This window comes from Eucalyptus grandis, chromosome 8 (assembly GCF_016545825.1).
Source record: "Eucalyptus grandis isolate ANBG69807.140 chromosome 8, ASM1654582v1, whole genome shotgun sequence".
NCBI lineage: Eukaryota > Viridiplantae > Streptophyta > Magnoliopsida > Myrtales > Myrtaceae > Eucalyptus > Eucalyptus grandis.
The window spans coordinates 25,788,032-25,813,815 of record NC_052619.1 but is presented as its reverse complement, the minus strand read 5'-3'; the positions used below and the strand labels follow the sequence as shown (position 1 = coordinate 25,813,815).

General features: G+C 37.6%; 1 long non-coding RNA gene and 1 other non-coding gene across 2 annotated transcripts; one reads left to right on the top strand and one right to left on the bottom strand.

Annotated features, from left to right (window-relative positions):
• Positions 1–10,131: 10,131 nt before the first annotated feature.
• LOC104457328 lies at positions 10,132–14,791 on the bottom strand. The gene is made up of 2 exons (XR_005545942.1): positions 14,253–14,791; positions 10,132–11,084 (listed from the first exon to the last, which is right to left on the bottom strand). It is a non-coding gene; the product is annotated as an uncharacterized LOC104457328 (transcript).
• Positions 14,792–17,800: 3,009 nt separating this feature from the next.
• On the top strand, positions 17,801–18,464 carry LOC120286769. The gene is made up of 3 exons (XR_005545484.1): positions 17,801–17,938; positions 18,213–18,271; positions 18,375–18,464. It is a non-coding gene; the product is annotated as an uncharacterized LOC120286769 (long non-coding RNA).
• The last annotated feature ends 7,320 nt before the right edge of the window (positions 18,465–25,784 follow it).

Below are 25,784 nucleotides of genomic sequence, written 5' to 3'. Positions count from 1 at the left end.
TGGCAAGCAGTGTTAGATCGGCTATGGGAGGTCAACGTGGTCTCGGATTATAGGAGGCTAGTGGAAGCTTTTGTAAGAGAGTACTATAGGATTGAGTTGGTCAAAACTTCAACCCTTAGATTGAGCGCTACATGGCGCAGAGTGAATGCGCCTTGGAGGCGACATGAAAGCTCTCCAAAAGTTTATCTATGGTTGGCAAATGTGCCTTCAAATTTCTCAGATATTTTGACTGATAGATTAGAAGGGACATTCCCTATTTATTTCTTAGATTAGTTATGAGATGTTTTTTATGGTTGAATATCTCTTTCTATGTTGATATTTTTCTTTGTATATATTGCTTAGTGTAATGTATAGTAGTATTAATTGAAAACATTATTGTTTTTAATTGTATGTCAATTATCTGTTGCTTTATGTTATTGCTGGTTGCTGTGGCTAACAAGCTGTGGGTAGTTTTAGAAGTTTTTGTAGCTTCATAGAATTGATTTTGCATATGACAATCATATTAATAATAGTTTTAATTTAAGATTTTTGGAGGATGATTGGAAACGTAGTGACCTTTTGATTCTGAAGCTTTACTTGAAATTATTTATTAATATGATGGGTCTATGTAAAAAGGGATGCATAAATGATAGGCATTAATAATTTGTGCATATGTCTGATGTGTTCAAATCAATGGCTTCAGCCACAAAGAGCATAGTTGCCGAGCTGAACAAAGGTGAAAAGCTCAATGGTGACAACTATGAAATTTGGCACATGAAAGTCCAATATGTGCTGGAAAAGCAAGAAGCACTAGACGCTCTTAACCATATTATGGAAGATCTTGAGGATGCCGTGCGCCACCTTGAGCTAGTAGAGGACCGTCTAACGGCATTTGAGTCGAAAGTAGACATTTACAATGCTAGTTCTAGCTCAGAAATGACTTTGAGCTCTAAGTGCAAGGGTATTGATTCGTTCAATATGTGGGATTGCAAATGATCAAGTCCTTGTTGCAAGAAATAAAAAGTTAACTAACACAAGAGAGGAAAACGCCTTCAAGTGAAGAAAATGTCAAGGATGAAGTGTTACAATTGTGACAAGAAGGGTCACTATGCTCGCAATTGTCGTGAGCCAAAGAAGGTAAACACCCATTTTACTTTTCAGAACTTTACTTTTGTGTCGAGTTCTGTATTCTTGACTGAGTCTAATCCTTTATGGACTGTAGATTCAGGAGCGACAGACCATGTAGCGAAGGATAGAGGATCCTTCGTGGAATTCCGACGAGTACCAACTAGAACTAAATGGGTCTATATGGGAAACAACTCCCGAGCTGAAGTAAAATGAATTGGCACATGCCAACTGAATATGCGTGGTGGACGCATTTTATTCCTACATGATGTATTGTATGCTCTGGAGATTCGTCGGAATTTAGTGTCTGTTTTAGTGTGGGTTAGACTAGGTTTTAATATGAACTTCAATAATAGAGGTGTAGATTTGTATTTGGATACAAACTACTATGGTTGTGGTTATTTTCTGGATGATTTCATTGTATTAGATATTGAGTATATTAATGCAATTGTTTGTTATTCTCTTATCACATCTCCTAATTTATATGATAATGATGTGAATGTGTGACATGCTAAACTTGGTCACATTGGCCAACAACGTATGAACAGACTAGCCAAAGAGGGCTTGTTGGACAACAATGAAAAAGTCGATTTGCCCATATGTAAGCATTGCCTAGAAGGGAAAACGACAAGGAAACCATTTGGGAAAGGTAAAAGAGCTGAATTTCCTCTGCATTTAATCTATTCTGATGTCTATGGTCCAATGAATGTGAGAGGAAGGCATGGGGCTATTTATTTCATCACATTTATTGATGATTATACTCGATTCAGATATGTCTATTTGATTTCTCATAAATCTGAAGCAATAAGTTGTTTCAAAAGGTTTATGAACCTGGTAGAAAATCAATTAGACAAGAAAATTAAAAGTATTGAGATCCGATCGAGGTCGAGAATATTTATCTAATGAGTTCAGAAAATTATGTGATGAAAAAGAAATAGAAAGATAGTTGTCTATTCCGTATACTCCTCAACAAAATGGTGTTGCGGAGAGAAGAAACAGAACCCTACTGGAAATGGTTAGGTCCATGACTAACTTGCCTATCACTTTTTGGAGTGATGCATTGTTAACTGCTGCGTATATACTTAACCCGGTGCCTTCCAAATCAGTTACTTCCACTCCATATGAGTTATGGACAGGTAGAAAACCGGACTTAAGTTTTCTTAGGCCATGGGGTTGTGCCGCCTATACACATGAGTCCTCTCACAAATTTGGGAAATTGGGTCCCAGAGGAAAGAAGAGTATTTTCATAAGATACTCAAAACACTCGAAAGGGTATGTGTTCATAGGTGAGCAGGAAAATGGGAGTATAACTGAATTTGAATCACGAGATGTCACATTCTTAGAGGATGAGTTTCCTAAGAAGGGCGAAATAGGGGAATATTACTCCCTATTTGAAACCTTGGATCAAGATAATGATCTTAGTGGAGTTCGTCCAAGTGGGAGTAATATGAGAAGTGATGAATTGAATTCAAGTCATTCTCAATTACAACCACATGATGATACGACATCATTATTACCTAATCCAAGTGGGAGCATGATGGGGACTGATGTGCAAAGTGCACAATCTCCCATACGGCGAACAAGTCGCCAAAGTATTCCCCGTCGACGTTTTGACATTGAAGGGGAAACTTTTATTGTTGCTCCACAAGATGAGGATGAGCCAAGAAATATTAATGAGGCTTTGAATTGCCCTAGTAAGGAAAAATGGATTCATGCAATGGAAGAGGAAATGGAGTCAATGAAATTAAACAAAGTCTGGGAACTGGTTGATATTCCAAAAGGACGCAGAGCTATTGGGAATAAGTGGGTTCTCAAAATAAAGCGAAATGCTGATGGCTCGATAGAAAGGCATAAGGCACACCTTGTGGCGAAGAGGTATAATCAGCATGAATGAATTGATTATGAAGATACGTTTTCTCCTGTAATGAGATTTACCTCGATTCGCATTATTCTGGCAATAGTGGCAAGTTTGGATCTTGAATTACATCAAATGGATGTAAAGACTGCTTTCCTTAATGGAGAATTAGAGGAAGAAATATATATGGAACAACCTGCTGGTTTCATAGTGAAAGGCCAAGAAGAAAAAGTATGTCAATTTTTGAGGTCAATATATGGTTTTAAGCAGTCATCAAGACAATGGTATATACGTTTTCATAATACCATAATGGCATATGATTTTACGATGATTGATGATGATCATTATGTATATATCAAAAGATCCAATGATCAATTTGTGATCATATCATTATATGTTGATGATATACTATTGCCGGAAGCAATATGGAGTTTGTTAAGACTGTCAAGAGTTGGTTGTCTTCTAACTTTGAGATGAAGGATATAGGTGAGGCTGCATACATTCTTGGAGTTAAGATTTCAAGAGATCGTTTGAAGAGATCGTTGTCTCTTTCGCAAGAAACCTATATAAATAAGGTTCTTGAACGATTTCGTATGCAAGACTGTAAACCCATAGACACTCCTATTGCAAAAGGTGAAGGATTGAGCCATAGACTGTATCTAGGGACTCCACAAGAGAAGGAACAAATGAAACATGTTCCTTATGCTAATGCTGTTGGAAGCTTGATGTACACTATGATGTGTACAAGACCTAACATATGTTTTACAGTTGGAATGGTGAGTAGTTATCAATCCAATCCAGGTCAAGCACATTGGAAAGCCATTAAGAGAATACTAAGGTATTTAAAGGGGACTGCTGATTATACGCTGAGTTATTAAGGAAAAGGATATGCGACTCTAAGGTTATTCTTATGCTGATTGGAGAGGAGATTTAGATGAAAGAAAATCTACCTCTAGGTTTGTTTTCTTACCGAATAATGACACCATATGTTGGAGCAGTAAGAAACAAACGTGTATAGCCTTGTCCACGATGGAAGTTAAGTTCGTGGCATTATCAGCAATAGTATAAGAAGATGTTCGGCTTAAGAGATTTTTGGATCATTTAGGTGTTATTGAGAATGCTGTAGATTCATTGTTGGTTAATTATGATAGCCAAGCAGCAAAAGTGTACACCAAAGATCTAAAATATCATGGCAAGACTAAACATATAGATACCAAGTATAATTTTGTAAAAGATATGGTTGCACGAAAAGTCGTGAACTTAGAGTACATACTACGCATAGAATGGTAGCAGATCCTATGACAAAGCCAATACTTAGAGATGTGTTTTGTGGTCATATGAAATCTCTAGGATTGCGTAGAGACTGATGTACTGAATATTGTATTTTCCCTAAGTGTTCACATTTGATGAATTTGTGTTTTCATCATTCATGCCTATGAATCTTTGTATGATCTTTATGCATCTTAATGCTCAGTGCATTATTTTAAGTTAAGGAAGTATGTCAGACAGATAAAAGATTAGCCCACTCACACGGGTAATCGCCTCTATTTACTACGTGATAAATAGAGATGAGATAATTTTAAGCTTATTATCTAGGTGATAATCGAGAGCTTAAGCTTAAAATACTTATGTCGCCTTAACTAAGTGTTAAGATGAGGACATGATACTTATTATGTCCGAAAGTAAAATAACCAACATATTTTACTTTATCTGTCTAAGATGCCATATGTGAGTTCTTATGAATTTTGTGAATGAGTAGATACGTGAACTCAAGTTAGACATTGGGTATGTCTGAACTATCATCTGTACGGTATTGAAAGGTGTAGACATACGCTCCATGGGAAATGAGTTAATACCGTAATATGTATTTCATACTACGTATGCATGAGACGACCAATAAGAGTAGCAAAAAAGTTTGATCTCAACTTTTATGATGTGTGAGACTCTTGAGGAAAAGAGTTCCTCAATTTTTAGTCCCCTCATGACTCTTACTTATTCTCAAGATTTCTATTTAGTGTTTGCTATCTTAGGGTGTTACCAATGGTCATGAGATGATTCGATCTAATGGGGCATTTCTAGAAAAGCAAGCTGGACTGAAATTGAGAGTTTGAAGAAAAGAGGAAGATCGATTTAGGAGAATCACATTGTGGTTTTGTATTCACTGGTCGACCAATTATGACTGTCTTTGTGATAATTATAATTGTGAATACAATATATATATATATATATATATATATATATATATATATATATCATTGTTTAAAAGAGATCAAGAGAGATATAAATGTGATCGATCGATCTAGGGTACTACATACTAAATCTACTCAGAGTGTGACGCCCATTATGAGCTGCTATATATTCCTAACATATGTATAGCAACGAGCTCTCAAAGTATGCTGGTTGCACGGATTATTCACCGGTATGAATGTTGAAGAGAGATGAAGAGAATCATGTTCAGCCCACCATGTGCGAGTGGGAGATGATTGTTTTATATGAGACGGGCTTAAGGCCCATCCGCCCAAGTTGGGCCCAAAAAGCCTGGCCCAGGGGAATACGGCCTGTGGATGGGGGAAGGTATAAAAGGGAGGAGAGAGAGAGAGAGAGATGACACCGGTTGGAAAACAAACATAAGTACGTCTTCTCCCGTGCGCTCTCTCTCTCTCCAAAAAGAAAAGAAAAATAGTAAAGCATACGGCGCGTTTTTCTTCCCTTCAAAGGCGATTTTGCTTAATCGGATCGAATATGGCCAAGTTTCTCTTCCTCTATCGGCGTCGGTGTCTAATCTGTGGCTAACAAGGTACGCTCGAATCCGTGGTGTGCTTTACGATCGGTGATACGTGTATTTCTTGGGCTTCGTCTTCCATATTGATTTAGAGGTTCGATTTAGTGTCGAATCCGGTTTTCGGGGATCCGTTATTCCCAACATGTTGCAAAACCAACCTTGCGGAGGAGGGATTTTCAACCACGAGCGCTCATTAAACTCGTCCCTAGAGGTTCAGGTAAGTGTCGATCGACGAACTTGAGATGGATACGTGGAGATCGAGCGGGACTTGACATCTTCAGAGTTTTTGCCTCCGAAACGGTGCAAGGCAACGGTCCTCCGGATACTTCACAGAGGCAAGAGATCCAAAGAGACGAGCAATGATCCAAAGCCAGAATGGGGACTCCAAGTGCACCGGCTACACTGATTGGTGTAAAAACATAGGATGGATTGAGTGTTAAAACAGAGGATAACAGAGCGTTTTTGGGCCGTGGTAAGGGAATGGCTGCGAGTGATGACGGAAGACGTCTGACCGCGAAGGAAGGAGTTTGAAAATCTCCCGAAGTGCTCTCAAAATTTATTTTCATCCCCACTCTCTGTTTTTTCTTCTAGAGTAATTTCTATCTCCCTCTCTTACCTCACTCTCTCCGTGACATCCCCCCAAAACATGATCCTCAGTCCCCTCCTACTCAAAAAAAAAACCGACAATCCCACCTTGGCATTGCGTCCTTTGCGCGAGCGGTTATGGAGAGAGAAAGGTCTGAGAGAGAATTACCAATGATGATGAACATGACTATGAATATTGTGTGGTCTCCCCCTCAGATTTGGAGGGAGGAGACTGTTTATGAAAGAAGATGTTTTTTTTTTTTTAACTTTTTTTTTTCACGTGTTTTCCCCCAATCCCCCTTGAAAGTGCTGAAATAGGCAGGCTTTATAAATGGGCCGCAAGTGCATGAATAGGGCCATATGAAATGATGGATAGGGCTTCTTCTATTCTTTTTCTCTTTCTCATTTTTTATTACTTAAATGCATATTTGATTTATCAAGTAAAATTCAAGTGTGAACACCCGTGTCTGGTTAAGCTTACTGCAGTGACATGTAAAATTGTGAAAATTGCTATCAAATGTATTTGTCTACATTTGCTGCTAGAGGTGTGTTGGAAGAGACAGGATATTGACTTTGAATTTTTTTTCACATGGGAGAGATTTCCATTTAGGCAAATGGTTTAGCCGGTTGGGTTAGATTTTTGGTTTTTTGTCGATGTCCGAGGAGATTTATTTTGAAGTTGTGAAAGGGTTTTATACTCATTCGATCAAAGGTGAGGATGATAAGAAGGAAATAATCTAGGAGTCTTTTTGTCAATGGAACGTTGATTATTTTTTAACATTAATTCCAAGGATGAGTTGCGGCCTTTAGTTGTTGGTGATACTTACATGACCATGAGAAAAAATGACACTTTTTTCATAACAAGTGAAGCTGTTAGTGAAGCGGTTAGTTCATGATCCTAACACGCTGCATTAGAATGTCAGTATGCATAGTCTCCATACGATTGTGATATACTGCCTACTTCCCTTTTTTGGTCTCAGAGCTGATTTGTTCAAGCTGATGTTCAAGGTCCAAGAACAGTTTCTAGGTCTCCCAAAACGACCTCCAAAAGGGCCAAATTTTCCGTGCGAGGGATGGCCTTAACTGGCATATTTGAAACTTTTGATGTCGACCTCGGAGGAGACGCCTAGAGTCCTAAAAGACCACCAATTTATCGAAGAGTCCACACTAACAGATATGGACATCAGAAAGAAAGGAGAAGTTTGAATGTGTAAGAATGCTTGGGATGGCCAAACCAAACTTGAGGGGTATAGCCCACAACTATATAACACGAGCTGCTGGAGTTGATACTATGGAAATGTTGGGTCGGGCCACCATTGGCTCGGGCCCATTTTTTTTTTAAAAAAAATTAATTTTAATTTTTAATGAAAAATTCAAGAAGAGATTAACTAACTTTTTTAGCAAAATTTAAAAATAATTGAAATCAATTGAGGAGAATTAACGAAGAACACTCATTCAATTAAACCAAATTGAAATACAAATATATCTTCAAATATCATGCAAAAGAAAATTACACATAATGGTGTCCTAATAATGAATACATGCAAATTACACCAAACAATATTTCTAATAAATTCTATATTTTCAATGTCGTGTTCCCCACTATGATTCATATGATACGGTGTCGTCATTGTCCTCCTTTTCATATTGGGCACGTTTCTCTAAAGCCAATTCTTGCGAAACCAATCATGTCTTGCTACAACCATTTCTAAGCATTCTGCAAATAAGCTGCACCTTTTGTCTCCCAAAGTATGTTGACTAGTATTAAGCGTGAGCTCAATAGTATCATAAATGCCGGTGAGGTTAGCAAGTCATGAGCCGCGGTGGAAAGAATAAAAAAATTATTGGCTTTCCTTTTCCACCATTTTTAGAATGTCAATCTTGACTTTATTAGCTTTACTAATGTATTTGGAGTAATCCATTCTCAAGTACATCGCCAATTCATTGGTAGATGAAGATGAAGACCTAACGGAAGGTTCTTGAATTTCTTCTTTTTACGAAATAGAGATCATAAAAATTTCTGACCTTGTGCATCATCATATATTATTCTTCACAACAAGTACCAATACGCTTAACCATATTTTATTCAGTCATTTTATCAATATTCTACTAGACTTTTTAAAAAGTTTCCTAAAAAATGTATTCATAAACCACTTTAAACTGCTATTTTTTTAATCATATTGAGCACGCTTTTAAATGGGAAGGTCATATTCGTTTCTTTTCTTTCTATAAGTGGATCTTAAGAACATGAATGGACAAAGGCTTCTTGCACCAACAATCCATTTTCTATTGTTGCTAATTGAGTAGATGACAATCTGAACAAGATTTTATGTGAGATAATTATATGCGAACGTGACAGTTGGATTCTCAAGAGACATGTAGGTTGCGTTTGGCAGCCGGGATAAAATTCGGGATAGGATAAAATTTATCCCATCCTTCATTTGATGCTTGCTCGGTATATGATAAAATAAGATATAAAAGGGATAAAGATCGAATAAAATTATTTCATGGGAGAGGTGGAATAAAGGGAGATATGATTTACGATATCGATGATAGGAAATTTTTTTTTTCAAATAAAAATTTCTTAAATTAACAAATTAAAGTTATATTTGAATATAAATAATATTTGAATTCTAATATGAGAAATTCAAAATAACAAAAATAAAATTTATTTTTTGATTTAATCTTATTTTTATTTATATATTCGAATTTAATTCTATCTTATAATATAAATTCAATATATAAATATATCTATTGCATATTTGAGATGTTTTAGTATTTTAGGTATATTAGTACAATTTTCTATTTAATACAATTTTATTAGAGAATGATGGAATGGGAAGAAAGAAATAAAAAAGAAATTAATTAAAAAGTGAGAAAATAAAATAAAAAATAAAATAAATAAAAGTTTTGCAAGAGATTTTTATCCCTCTGTTTGTAAAATTTGTGATTCATATAGACGTTCATATGAAACAATTTATAATATGATGTGAATATGTCCGGCTTTATTATTACAATCATCAAATAGTGGATATGATATAATAAAATCCTCTCAATTTTATATCCTATCATTTAGAAATCTGGATGACCAAACATATAAGGGACATACGTCGGCCATGCATGAAAAAATTTCATATTAAGGATTAAAAAGCTTTTGAATAGGAAATAATGCTTTAAGAATATAAATTTTGATGCCATAACAAAATATGGAAGAACTATTGGAAAATGTTTTGTTTTTGGATAATGGCCAATTAACTACCAGAATTAAAAGATGAATATATCAGTTATAAGGTTTAAGAAACTTTCTAGATTTAATGTCACTACCATACTAGTGATCAAAGTCAAGAGTAAACATGGTTCAAATTACTAAAAAAGACTCAATAGTGCATGAACTACATCCGTGAGCTATTGCTTTCGTGTTTGTCAATTAATGAATGGAGTACTAGAAACCATCACGCTTATGGACATCATCTCCGAACCACACCGGCAACCATAGTAAAAACCCCCCATCTCAGCTGAGCATATAACATGTACAGAGAACAGGCATACTCACGCATTCAGATTTCAAGCAACCGAGACGAATATCAAGAAATCATGCTTAATAACTTAGTGTAAACCGCATTATCTCATGCGTATTGTGTTGAGGCGCATTCAGATTTAGCCGCTAATATGGATTAGCTCCTGTCCTTATCTTTGAGACATAGTATCGATTGCGGGCACAGAGAACACGAAACCAAATCATGGAATCAACACAATTTATTTTTTTTCTTTTGCGTCAAAAACGATTTAAGAATTAGCAAGTGAGTGGAGATCGTGAAGAACAATTCTTATTCGTAGTTATTTTTGCGTAGACAATATTAACGCAGCTAAAATCCACTCATTAACGAAAAAATCCCCTCACCTATATAAAGGCGATTCAAGAATTTCTTTCCTAGAACACAAATCCTACTTCTACATTTTCATCACCATTTCTGTTCATGCCTTTCAGCATCATCAAGCCATAAAGCTCAGATTCTTTTCCTTCACGACTCAAACGAATCTCAGAATCTCGATACGCATTCCAGCTTGCTCATTCTTTGAAAGCGCAGTGGTTGGCTACGAATGGTGATCGGACCGGAGAGCGGACGTCGTGGAAGCGTTGGTGTTGAAAATTGGGCCAATGAAGGAAAAACGAATCAGCTTTGAATACTTCGATCAATCTGACCGGAAAACAGAGCATAACAGAGGAAATCCGATCCAACGCGATCTTCAACAACCTAAAAAGAACAGACTTCAGCGACGAACATCTGAAAGAATCAAAGGTAAAGCTCGGTGAAGAGGAAATATAGATCCTGAATCGATAGCGTCGCTGGAGATGAGCTCCTACACTGATTGCGTCGGTGGAATCAGCGCTGACCGGGGCAAAATGCTGGTGACACACGCGAGATATCGAGAAATCAATGTCGCCAATTGAATAAAAAATAATAATAATTAGAAATCAGAGAATGAGAGAGATTTGATCCTGTTGGAGCGATCGAATGAGTTTATAAACTTCCATGCTAAGTGAAAACTGGAAGCTCAAAGGCTTCGGGTTGTTGAGGGTCCGGGTAACAAGCTCGAGTTCATCGACCGAGTAAACGATTTGAAGCTCAAGCGCGAGAGCATCGCGATTGAAGAGCACGAATGCGGCGAGAAATCTGAATACCGATTCCCGAAGCTTGAAGACGAGCGATGAAGTTGAAATCGAGAGCCGAATTAGAAGGAGATCCAGGCCTTGGGCTGCAAATTATTGAAAGTTATTCCAATCTTTTCAAAGGGGCCCATGCTAAATTGAATCAAAATTTGGACTTGAATGATCTGGCCTGGTGGGTTGAGGTATGATGGACTAGACCCAATTGAGCACCTTTTTTTATTTGTCATTTGTTATTTATATTATAACCCTCCATTTCTTTTTTATACAAAAATGTAATTTGCAGGCAAAAATCAGGTGACGACCTGGATTGATAAAAAAAAAAAAAAAAAATTATAGTGAACACAACAATATCAAATCCAACAGATTGCGGTCAAGATTGATTCGAAATGTAACCGCTAAATTTTGCCTCTATCCAAAATAGTGCGGAAGAAATCCTGCATTTTATTGTCTACATAACACTTCGAACCACGCAAATGAACTCGCCATAGAGGGTTCAAGCAAATCATTATATATATCGTAGGAAGAAATCGAAGCCTAGCATAAAAGATTATCTGACGGGGTGAACATCAACACCTTTTTGGCACAAAAAATTAATTTTAAACATTTTAATTGTATCAATTTATCTCTAAACATTTTGACAATTTGTCAGTGTAGTCATTTTGATCAATTTTTGCTAGAAATCATTGATGTGGATGCCAACTATCCTATGTGACATTATCAATACTAATACTCAAAATTTTCATAACTTTTCTCAATTTTTAGAATTTATTTTATTTTATTTTTATTTTTTTTTTCCTAAAATTGCAATCGGCAAGGCTAACGATGCTCCAATGGCCCTTGTAACTAGTTAAGGGCTTGCTAGCTCTCACAAGCTTTGAGCAAGGGGACTCTCGCTTGTGGTGGGCAAGGGTGACCCTTGCCTAAGTGAGGCCAACCCTCATTGTCCATTGTTTGTGGTTGAAAATAATTCAAAAAAAATAAATTAAAAGTCATCTATGTTAGCGCTAGTCACATTTTATGAGATAGTTGGTATTGACTGCACTATCATGTCAGTAGTTTCTGACTAATTTGGTCGAAATAACTACGTTGATAAATCATCAAAACGTTTATGACTAAATTAACATAATTAAAATTTTTATTACTGACATCAACCTTACGCTATCTAACATCACGATGATCCTTATTATTGCCAAACAAACAAAAAATAAGAATTGCTTGATGAAGAGTTACTCTTGAAATATGCCAATGACATTTTAGATAGCATGCACGTATATCAAAGCAAACTAATTAACTATTCGAAGCTTTATACGAATAATAGAATATTAGTACGCTTCCCATAAAATTCACTACATTGAGAATATCTTCCTTAGACTTGGTCCATTGAATTGTGTGGATCATAACTATTAGTATTGTGAATCCACATGAGTGCCGTATGTCAATCTCAAAAAATCAACAATTGTCATGCATTTAATTTACTGGACACAAATCCAAGCAAGTATTTCCCGTTGGGAAAAAGGATGACAACGAGCCTGGCGAGATTTTGGTATAAACATCATGTATCATCACGCACAATCAGCTACAGTATATGTATGCCTGCACAATCACGATTAAAGGTTTATCAAGAAATGCCGACGACAGAGGTTGAGCAGTAAAATTAACTCCTAGCAACTTCGGTAAATCTCAGCACTCGAGGACCAAGGCGTTTCATTTCCTCATACACCTTTAAGCAGTTTTTATTTTTTATGTGAGGGTAATTTTGGAAGTTAAGCAAAAGTCAGACAGAAATGGGTTTTCCCTTATTGTATAGACTAGTCCTCGTGCACTGTAGAGATTACTTTCGTATTTCTTCTTTTATAAATTTAGAGGAATGCAATAGCTAAAACGGCACACAAGTGCGTGCGAGCTGAGTTCCATGGATATTTTCCATGTGAATTTCCTATTTTTAATGATTATCGCATAACTTTTGTTTTTTGTATGCATAAAAAAGAATTTATGCGTATGGAAATCCATTCAACTCAATTTAGTAAAAAACAACTGCTTATCTACACTGAGAGGTGAAAAAACTGCACTATCAACTGTTTAGTACAATTATTACACCTATTTACGCTTGATGATTGAGAAAAAGTATACACGGCCTTTATTTTCTTCATAATTGACCAGCGTGCATTTCTTCAAACAAAATGCACAATCATTAACACGATGTAGGATTTAGATTGTTTTCTAAAGTGAAGACAACAATATTGAACTGAACAAATTGCCGTCATGATTGATTCGATAGAGAGGAACGAACTCTTTCATGGAATCCTTCGTAGCTTCTAAATTTGCCTCTATCCTATTGATGCAACTAGAAAGCGACAATACGAGCAGAAGCAAAAGGCTAAGGCTCAACAGACTAAGCCAAAAAAGAAGAAGCAAAGATGCAGTTTTCAAAATGTCAATTGTACATTTATCAATATGCTTTTTCTCTATTCCATATTATAAGAAATACTTCTTATTTGGTAGTAATCTTATGTTTTTGGGAGTTAATGTAGTCTCGTTAACCATTTTATCAGCATCTTTTGACGTACGAGCACACAATGGAAAATTTCTTACATGGTGGAACTCTTATGTTGCCAGGAAAGTACTTTTCTAATTAAATTAATGACATTGAGTGCTAGTATGATTTATGTAGTATTATTCTCCTTAGAAAGGTGAATCCCAGCATGTCTTTTTGAAGGTGGGGTTGGGCATGACAATGCTTTTGATCCATCCGTAAATCGAACAAAGCGTATGCTTATTTAAGCACACAAGCTTTGTATCTGACTCTCATGGAGGACAGATGGACTGATCCTCAGTTCAATATTACATGTGCTCATAGGACCTTCGAAGAAACTTGATTGATGGTGGAAATGGACGCAATGATAACAATGATTCTTGCTTAGATGCAAACCAAGTGCAGGTACTTATGTATATCAGGGAAATCTACTTAAAAAAAGTCCTAGACCTAGTATATGTCTTGAAGTTTATCGCCTGTATCTGATGCATATGCCATCTATCCAAGCAGTTGTAGCATGCAAGAATTTTCCCATCAATGCACCAGAATTGATGCACCATAAACGTGGAGTCAGCTAGCATTAAGTTAAGGCCACGCAACTCAACCTCAGTTTTCCATTTCTAATTTCCAATTCATAAGAAAAACAAAGTCATCCCTGGCATCATCCTTTCTAGCAATGCAGAGAAAAGAAAAAATCAAAAATCAAAATGAACAAGATTACCTTCTCAAATGGTACATAACAGGAACTTCACAGATTTCCAAATACAGATGGAAACTTCCTCCCATGCTCTGTGCCACTCTTGCCATTTGTTAGGCTCGATTAGATTCTTCCACTAAAGTATTGTCAAGAGTTGGTACCTGTAAACCTTTGAAGAACTGAAGTCCTCACTAGACTGAGCCTCCCATACATAATAAGAAAAAATCTCATCGAGGACAATTCTACGAGACACACAACATAAGCCGGTTTCATAACAGCATTAAACCGAGGGACAGCAGCAACCCTCCCAAAAAATTTTATACGAAATTATGTGGAAATGGAATAAACTCATCCATCTAGATTGACCAGGGCATCAATATAACAGGAAAAAACTAAAAAAAGAGAGAAAGAATATCACGAAACTAGTAGTCAAAACATTTGAATCCGTGAATTACACAAAGGATTCAGTTGGGTAAAATCACAAATACCTGGTGGAAGTCACAGTGTGGGGTTCCTTCGTACGAAGGGACAAACACTGGCGGGAGGAGATAATCTTGCTCACGCAGATATCAATGGCTTTGGCAGCTCTAGACTCTCACTCTATGACTAAGTCGTCGTCGTCCAATTTCAAGGACTGGGCCTGTGGGAGCTCTTGTCAGGTATGCAGCACAGAGCTGGCAATTTCAGGGAAACTGCTTTGTCTTGACATTGTCTCTCATCGGCATTATGCTCAAATAGAAACTTTTTTGGGGGGCGATCACCCGATGGTATAATGAAATTCATCCATGCGGTACTTCGCTTCTGAGTGATGGTTGAGGGCTTTCCAGAGGAGGGTCTCGTGAGTGAGGCCAAACACTAGGAAGCTGCAAGGGGAGGAGGCATTTCCTCAGGACGTCCGAGATGGGCTTGAGCTCGGGGTATAGGACATGCGGAAAGAGTCGTTGGACTTGGATGCGTAGTGAAGGAGGGTGTTGATGACGGTTGATGGCAGAGGCGCGTTGCTATAGGCGGTCGTGGTGGGGGAAAAGGTGGTGGTGGCAGCAGCGGAGGCGACGGCAGTTGTGGAATACTCTCTGGTGTAAATGAGGGTGACGACGAAGGCGGTGGTCAAGAAGGAGATGAAGGCGGTTGGAGCTTCCTTGCTTCTGGATGTAAGGGTGGAGGAGGATGACTCTTGTGTTGCTGTTGTTGACATTCTTCATTTTGCTCGGTGTCAGAGAGAGAGAGAGAGAGAGACTTGCGCTCCTCTGGTAACCTTGCAGATCTTGAACTTAAATGAGGCTGAGAGACCTCTTAGCTCCTTTAAAGGAGTAAAAGGGCACGCCACATTTTATATCCTATACACAATCACCCCTAATAATTTGAACTTTGATTAGAAATCCTTAAAAAATTAATGTGACAACTTCTATATGAGATTATATGTGGCCCAATCGTATTATTTGTGTGATACTTATTGGTTTGGAGTGGAGGCCACAAGGTTACCGTTCCTCGTGCTCTCTCCTCACCCGAAGGACGACATATGTTTTGCTTATAGATGGATGTAAGAAGTTGCGCAACTCCACATACTCTCGCCCTCTCCTTTGACCAAGCCTACCACCGAGGCCTAAGTAGTACCGATACCGACACACAACACACGTGACGTGACACGTCAACATGTCATTTATTAAAAATAGAAAATTTTAACACTTTGGGACACATTGTATATTAAATATATATTTATATTTTATCATTTTTATGATTATATTAATCAAATTAATTTGATTCGATTTCATAAATAAATAAATAAATAATAGAAAAATAGCGTAAAATGAATTTACACTAAAAACATTAATCTACCATTTGTTAATATCATTCATTATTTCAATTTGACAAATTCAACTCCATTTTAATAATTTATAAAATTTTGAGGGGAAAAACACAAGCAATCAACATATTAGACTTGCTATCAGAGCATGTTGGAAGAGAGGAGAATAAACAAATTGGAGGGTGAATTGTGTATCACAACAAATAAGATTTAGAAGAAAATAGAAGGCTATGCTTTTCTTCTTTCCTCTTTATCATTTTTTTAATTATTTATTTGTTTTTACATATTTACATTTTGACTTCTCATTAATTGAAAATTCTTAAAATTAACCTTGTACATGTCGAAATCATATGTCGAAAATCTGAACTTACACATTAGAATTTCTGACTCAAGTGTCGAAATAGTTGATCGGGTATTAGAATTTCCGACACCTGTTGATTGAGTGTTGGACACGTGTTAGAGTGTTCGACATAACACGAAGGCTCCCAAAAAGTGTCGGTATTTCATAGATTGAGGTGGGTCTCACCCGCCATTAAGTCTACCCAGTGGTCAAGTTTGGTCTGCCATCTTTTGCCACTTATGAAGCGTCGAGCCTCGGATTTGCGGATGAACTTTTTTTTTTTTTTTTTTTTTTTTTGATGCATTTCATTTGAGGGTACCGTCGAGAAAAGAATAAATTCTAAAATTGTATGATACTTATTTATTTGTGTTTTCCACATAAATCAAATCATTAAAAAAGAGTACCTTGTCATCAAGTACGCCAAATAATCCTCGGTTGCCCCTCATAATCTTTCTTGGATCGTGCTTGAACCGACGGGGCTACTCAAGCAATTAGTATGGGCAAAGCATATCCAGGAATGGAAAGTGCTTTGGGTACACCCAACAACAAAGTGTGAGATTTACCCCTTTTGTGGTGCTCCTTCTAACTGCAAACAGAGAGATGCACCGCTTCGTGATTGCTCTCTCGGATACTTGGATGATCTGAAGCTGGAAGATCGTCAGGGCCAATGCGAAAGGAGATTTGCGCCGGAATGTAGTGATGACAAGAAAGATAATTTTTTTCCTCATGCGCAACACTCGCTTGCCGAAAAGTTCTGATTCGTTCATGGTTGAAAACATTTAAGCATGCAGGTCATTTTGCTTGAGCGACTGTTCGTGCAGTGCATATACTAACATTGCTGACTGTCAGATATAGACTGCTGAGAAGAAACTTTTGAACCAAAACCATAGTAACGAACGGTACGTTGCTGAAGTTAGAATTATCGGAACAATACGGCAGTGCAATGTGGTTCGGCTGTGCGGCTTTTGTGCAGAAGAGTCAAAAAGGTTCCTAGTATAGGGGTACTTATTGTTCGCTCGCAGCCCATTTGTTTTAGAAAGGTCCCAACAGCCTTGATTGGAAAACCAGATAGAGCATTGCCATCGGGATTGCTAAAGGATTAGAGTACCTCCATGAGAGGTGTTGAGATTGCATTATACACTGCGACATCAAGCCAGAGAATATACTGTTGGACGCAGAACTGACACCAAAGATTGTTGATTTCGGCCTCGCAAAACTCCTAGGATGGGATGTCAGCCGTGTAATTACCACCATGAGGGGAACCAGAGGGTACCTCCCACCAGAATGGATTTCGGGGGAGCCATCACGTCAAAAGTCGACGTTTTCAGCTGTGGAAAGCTTCTCTTTGAGATCATATCGGGAAAGAGAAATATTGAGGAGCTGAATAGCAATATACGCAATTATCTACCACTTCAGGTAGCTACAATTGCCAAAGGAGGAGAAGTCTTGCCACTCGTGGACTGCAGATTGAATGGACTCGTGGCGATGGAAGAAGTGTGCAGAGCATGCAAAGTCGCTTGCTGATGCATTCAAGACAGCGAGCGAGATAGACCAACTATGTCTCAGGTAGTTCAGATTTTGGAGGGGGTTATGGTCGTGGAAAAGCCACCAATCCCAAGAATTTTCTTGCAAATTGTAGGAAGCTGTGAGAGATGCATAAAGCAAAGCACTATGTCCTTTCTTTGATAATTTGTGGGCACGATGTAGCCCCAATTCATCATCCTCGAGTCTATAGTTACATCTATGCACCTCTTTGGCCGATGCCATTTGTAATATAAAGACGCAACAGTTAATGTTGCTGATGGACTGACTGGTCTAGAATCTGCATCATGCTTACCAGACTTTGTAGGTTCCAATCGTATGCTACCATTTCCCCGTCCTCTCGTGGCAGAAGATCTGGTAAAGGAGTTTGTTGTCTATTCTGCTCATGTGTCTAAGCCTAATGAAGTAAGATGAACTCTATACTAAACATTTATCTGATGCCCTTATTGCAGCCCTGTAGAACCCTCGACACTCGACAGTTGGTAGAGGCTCAGGCCAGTAGAGGCAAGAGCCTTCCAAAAGTGGCGTGTGCTGCTGAGCAGCGGCGTGCACACGGCATTCATTAGTAAAAGGCGAAAGAACAGTTGGCTCTGTGCCTTCCAAATCTTCTTTTCTGTTTTTCTTCTATTATTTGTTTGGATTTGCAACCAATGGAAACGTAAGAGCGGTCGGGTAACACGTCATCACCATCGTGTCCTCTGTCAATGAAGACGGGGCTTTGGGCGGTCGCAAGGCCGCGACCCCAGCAATGAGCACCGTCAGATCTAGGCTTGTAACCTCAAATCCGATGCGTAGAGAGAGAGAGAGAGAGAGAGAGAGAGAGAGAGATGTGACTAAGTTTGGGGCCTTGACGGCAGCGTCACGCAGCTCGGACGAAGGCGAGACTACGTCGATTGAGTTGAGCAGGGCCAGCCACGGTGAGTGTTAACGTGGCAATGGGTGATGGGATTGCAAAGAGAGGAGGTGGCCATGGTGATATGTTGGGATTTGTCTCTCAAGACATGAACATATGTATTGGTAAAATTGAATCAAAATGATTTCCATCAGAAGTAAAAACACCTGTACACATATCTCCAAAAACATTGTTCATGCATTTTATTAAGAAACAGAGAGAAATGAAAAGGAGGCTAATTATATTACTTGTGTACCGTACTAAAAAAATTTGATTATAACGCTCTTCAGGTCCAGGCCACAAATGTTTGATGTCCTTGCTGTGTAAATTATGACGTTATTTAGATCTAACCCTATAAATGTCGGACCTATAGTTCAAACATACCATAATCTTGTGTCCAACGGTAGAGAGAAATTGAGAAAGCTTACAATTACAATTGTGTTGGTAATTGCTTTCATGTGTATCTTCATGTACTGATATCACTAATTAATTGTCATACTAAAAGTTTTGTTTTTTGTAATTTTAGCAAACACAAGAAGAACTCATTTCAACACTAGTAAGTGGAGAATGATGTCACAGTATCAAATGGTGAAGAATGTGAAAGAGAAGCTGCTACAGATGAGCCAAAAGGAAATCAAATTGACAAAGAAATTGTAATAAAACCGAGGCAAGGGATGGTACTCGATTCTGTAGAGGAACTTAAGAGTATTAGAAAAGATAGGCTAAACAAGTCGGATTCGGTGGAGGAGCTCGCAAAATGGAGATGACAGTAAGATCTAATACTTGATGTTTGCATGTTCTCGTTATGGAAAGAGTGTGGATTGCTTCACGTTGTCAAGCCAAGGCCTATGTCAGGAGCAATGTGTGAGCAAAGATTAGTGCTTGTTTATGTCCAGGTGGAAAGTACAGAATGTCATCTTTCCATCTTGACCACAATCGTAACTTGAGTCCTGGGAAAGTTCGCGAGATGCCCCAAGAAGTTGGATGCTCATGTGAAAAGAAGGCTTGAATTGAAATGATAAAGCTGGTATAAGGATCGACAAGAATTTTTTTAATCGCCTGTTGTTGAGGCAGGAAGTTATGAAGATCTTAATTTTGGTGAGAAAGAGCGTCGAAATTTCATAGAAAATGCGAGAAAGTTAAGACTTGGAACTGGAGATGGCGAAGCCATTCATAACTATTTTGTTTGGATGCAAAGTAGAAATGATAGTTTTTTCTATGGACGGAGTTGGATGTCAGTTCCAGGACATTCAGCATTACATGAGCCTCAGCACCAATCCTCCCAAAACTTTATACAGAATTACGTAAACATGGAATATCCTTATACATCTACTCGGGCAACATAGAACAAATTGAAGGTCACTCAGCTGTCGAACAAACTGCTATACATTAGAAAAAAAAACTAGACAAAAAAGAGAGAACTAATTTTAAACTCAACTATGGGATGGGCTTGGAGGCGTTCAAGAAATGGAGGGAGGCTCTCTCTGAATCCACCAATCTGATGGGAACGCATCTGTATGATGGTTAATCCCTGATTTCAAACTCTTTTACCTTCCCATATCAAAAATAATTTTAACTATCTGGGAGAGGAAGTGTCGAGACTTGACTAGCTTAATGCCAACACCAATTGACCAATCGAGTCGACCTAACCTATGACATCGATTTCTACCCTGTTTTTGTTGGGTATAAGTTAAGGGCATCTGTATTGAAGTATGGTAGTTCTATTATCATTTCCAACATATGCTTCGAGTGGAAAAGAGAACTTGAAATGAGAAACCTGCGCTCTAAAGTCGAGTCCAACGCATCCTTTCAGAACTTTCTGCATTTCATCCATAAGATATATTGATTGAACAAAATGATCTGTATTCAATGGCACCAATATGTACATTATCCAGTAATAGTAAAGTTACACGGTAGAGTCTGTAATATGAATTGAAGAGTATAGATCAAAACTTGGCATTCTTCGCTCTACTCAATAGCAGCATATGCTCATATGCTTTATATGTGTGTCTAATAAATTTTATTGCTACCGAAGCCATTATTAACTAGACAAGACTGAAATTAATTAGAAATTTCTGGGCCCGTTTAATACTCCTCTTATCAGATTATGCTGTACACTTCAGGCTAGATAATGACTAATACTTCACAATCATCCATACCTCTCTCCCTCTTTTGTTTCAACAGGAATGAAGATGATTGGATCCTGGCATTGTTGAAGAGATAGAGAAAAATGATGGGAGAGATTGGATGTAAACTAGAATAAAGATCCTCGTAGTTACAGTTTGGTCAGACAGACTAGCTATTTCACTAGAGATTGGTGTGCGACAATGCTGCTTCATCTGAAGGTTAAAATAACAGAAATTATTTTTTCATTGTAGAAGATTTTAGCTATTTAAAACTGTTACTGAAACTTGAGAATTAGTACAGACAAGGGACTACACTTCGCGGCAAAAACTATGTGAGGTAAACTGTTGATTAAAGGAAGTAGGAGTGAATGGAGTTTTGTGATAACGTGACTCAACCATAAATCGCCATTCTGTCTACTTCTCTTTTTTCCCCTTAAGAAAGATTTTATTAATGGCACAAAAGCAGGTGAGCAACCTGCTACAAGCTCAAAACATTGTCAGTTCAAAGAAGCCTCTAGTTATGACACAATACCTTGTTTACCTATCCAATTCTGTCTACCTTGTAACAGAGGAATCAACTAATCTTCCCAAGGTGTCGACCTTTTGATCTTTGACGCAATTAGATCAACACTTTCTTAAAAATATAGATCATATCAGATTGAGCAAAACTTGCTATTTCAGAATTTTAGAGTATGAAGCACTGGCATCATTAATTGGATTAAGAGAGGTGACAGAGGTCTAGGTGACATTCATAGAGCAACTAGGAAGACCATGGCCATTCAACAAGCATCCACTTAAGTTTGGATTAATGCATTCTGCATCACAATTCATATAGAAAGAGAGTAAGGAATAGTTCCTCAACAATGTCAGTATTAATAGCATGATGCAAAACCCGTATTCCATAGTGATTTTCAATTTTAATTTAAGGAGCAGACATTTTAAAATTTCTAGTAGAGATGAAAAAAAAAGAAAACGGAAAAGGAAAATGCATTGGAATCGCTTCCCCTAGAATCAACTCCTCAACAAGTCGTGACCAATTCGACAGGAATGTTTAACAAGCTCACTTGTATGACAATTGGTGCCGGTGGAACCATAGTTAAGACCATCTTATCTTTGTTAAGTTGATCAGCTTTCCTCTCCATCTGTTTCGATTGGGCTATCTTCTTCCTTGGTGTCTATTGAATTGCCTTCCTCTGAGTCTCTTTCCTTGAGATGCCAATTTGTTTCTATCGGATGAGGGCATTGGGGCTTGGCCCTCAAATCATCCTCCTGTTGCTGGCATATTAGACGGAACCCACACTTCTTTATGCTTCCATTTGAAACTCTAAGGCGAACTTCAAAATGACTCCAATCGTTTTGCAGAAACTCCTCTCCTTTATACAGACATTTGCGCGAATAATATAGGAGCAACACATGATTGGGTTCCAGTGTATGAGAACAGAGGCTCAATTCCCCCTTCGCCATTGATAGAAATGTCGATCTGTAATGGAAAGCAGAGGGTATTTGCTTCCTCTGGCCCACCAACCACACAAAGTGCAAGTCCTAAAAACTTGTCATGCAGGTCATTGGGAACCTTGAAAGATATAGATCCCTCTTCACAATGGTGAATCCATCCTGGCATCTCTCCTCCAATTAGGCGAATACTGACGAGTTCTCTTCTTCACCTTCCGGAAACACTGTCATACAGATCTAGCATTCAATGAGAGAGAGAGAGAGAGAGAGAGAGAGAGTCTGACCTCGAGTATTGACACACAAGCCAGATCAAACCCTTTCCGTGATAATCCACAGCATGAAGAGAAGTGACCAAAGAGAAGTTGTGGAGACTCGAAAAATCTGGGAGTTTTTGTAGAGATCTGCAATTTTCTGCAAATATCCACCTAATATTTGATGGAAGCTGAGGAATCTCTTGCAGTTGCTTGCAATTAATCAGAACCAAGTCTTTCAAGTTATCATATTTGCGGAAGCACCTCGGCATATGAGTGAACTTGTTCCCACTAAGATCTAGGTACGTCAATCTGGGAACTTTGGAAGAACCCTCGAGGAAATCTAACCCTGATAAATTGCAACCCTGAAGATCTAGCGTTTTTAGATTTGGGAATCCCAAGCCGCCATCAAGATGAGTTGGATCCTCCAAGTTCTTTGGAAATGTGATGAAATTGGAGCAATCTGAAATTCTCAGATACCTCAGATTTTGCAATTTATAAATGCTAGATGGAAGCCTTGCAAAATTTTTGCAATTCGATAAATTTATATGGTTTACAGAGACAAAATTATTAATGGATGCAGGGAGCTCTTTAATAGCCACTTTTATTAGTTCAAGTGCCCATAGATGTTCTATCTTTTCTGGAATATCAGAGAACTTCTTGAGTTTAGGGCAACCATTGAGACAAAGATGGCGAAGAGATTTTGTCTTGAGTATGCTAGGAAAGATACTAAGCTTAGAGCACGATTTAAATATAAAAATTCTAACTTGTCAAGATATCCGGATTGATCAACCTCCACCAAGCTTTTGCACCTACGAAGATCCAATCTCTCCAAATTTGGAGTCAACGAAATGGTCAGGAACATGAGTCAGGAAATTGCATTCACTGAAATTGATGATCTTCAACATTCTAAAATCCTGCAAAAACATATCAGTGCAGTCATTAAGTTCTGCAAATGTAAATAGCTATGAAAATGAAAAGCTACTCATGGCAAGGGCTTACGTTAAATGTGACTCCTAATTGTTTGATATGACTATTAAACCTAAAATAGTGACCGATTATTGGAAAAAAAATGAGTAAGACTTTGGTTTTTGACACGTTATATCGATGAGTACAATTCTTAAAACTTCGAGCCTCGAGTGACTCGTCCATCACTTGGATGCACTTCGGCAATAACCTGTGCCCACCGTGCGAGGCTTGGAAAAATGAGTAGGACTTTGGTTTTTTGGTCTCCCTAACGAGCTCCGACCAAAGCCCACAAACATGTATCTTACTCGAATAGATTTTAAATGGTAAAGCCCCACCACAACGGAAATCACTAAGCGAGAAACTATACTGAATAATTTTTCACCATCATTCGTAAGTTTACTGTCGATAAGTAGTGTCTTCTCCACGCGTTTAATCGAACGGGCCAGTTGCCCGTTTCTTTTGGTTTCACATGACCCGGCTATGAATAAGTCCGACCGCCCAATATTCTAATCGACTGATTTTCGTTTTTGAGGCCAGTTTCCTATGTTGAATGGAAGGCCATGGAATGGCCGAAATGATTGGGCCAAGAAACTAATCATGTTAGATTCATCCCCTCAATCAACCAAGTTGGGCGATCTGTTTCCACCCAACATGAACCCGCAAAGGAGTTTGGATCGATGATGCAATAAACGTCCGGGCCTCAAATGTAGAGTTAATTTGTCATTGAAATATACATAGTCATGTACTAAAACTCTCCAATTATAGATTTCCTTTTTTTCCGATGATGGGTAGTTTTATTATATTCATTTATTTGTAAAAGATGATGTAATTAATCTATTATTAACAACTTCTTTCCAACTCCTTTCATTGTAAAGGAAAGAAAAAGGACTAGGATATTCTCGATTTACGACTTCTCTCAAATATCAAACAAGAGAAAGAAACAAACATAAAATTATTCATAGATCTTTACGATATGTTCCCTATGGTAACTGGGTTCATGAATTACGGTCAATTCTAGTACGAGCTGCGCAAGGTGTGAGGATGAATTTTTTTGTTGATTTATTACTGCTATTTATTTGTCAAATACGAGTTGAATATAATTGATCAATTAGTATTATTATCTCTTAAATGTGATTTACCTCATCCAAGGAGTTATGAAACCATGCCTTCTCAATTCTCTCATGGAAAGGGTCTTTAAAAACATTTGGACTACAACTGACTATATAAAACTACCAACTCTTGTTTGAGTCCTTGTACCGATGTTTATTTCATTTGGAATCACCAACCATTTTTTCTATACTACATTTATTTGTTTGAGTTACCAATGTGTTAAATTTACAATTTAAAAAAAAAAAACCATTTTTTATTTGAATCACTACTAATGTTTTTTCTAGTGTTTTGAAATTGTAAACTGTTTTAATAATCTATGAATGTTTATTTGTCAGCTTAACAACTCGTTTAAGATACTATTTGTTCTAGAAAATTATCAACTGCTAATTGAGTCCACTTACTAACGATTATTAGATTGTTTATAAAAATTGAAGTTGTTTCTCTAATTTACCGATATTTATTTGTTGAAGTTATCGATGAATTGAACTAAGTCCTATACTAAATTACCAACTAATCCAATAATTTACCAACAATTATATGCAGAGCTAATTTAAGAACTCTTACATGAAAATACCAATAGATATTTGAGTTAGTTATCAATATTTATTTGATTGCTTCAAGGTACAAACCAATCCGATAATTTACCGACATTTGTGGCAACTTACCAACTGGAAAAGGTTAATAACTCATATCCAAAATTGTCAACACTTATTTGAGTTAATTACCATTGTTCAAGAAGTACCCACTGTTTCAATAGTATACCAAGGTTAATTTGGAAAGCCTACTAGCATGTTAACATCACCACTCTTCTATGAAATTATCAATTCTGCTGAATATTACTAACATCATTACAATTGCCATCATTTGTGGTGATTAAGTTACACTCTCCTATTTGAGTCACTCGCTAACTTTTATTTGGTTGTTTCAAAAGTATCAACTATTCACATAATTTACCACGCTTGCTTGAGGAACGTTCCAACTTGTTTAAGTTAAAATCAAATAAACATTGGTAAATGGACTCAAATAAAAATTAGTAAATTTTGTAAGAGTTGGCAACTTCAACTTGTTGA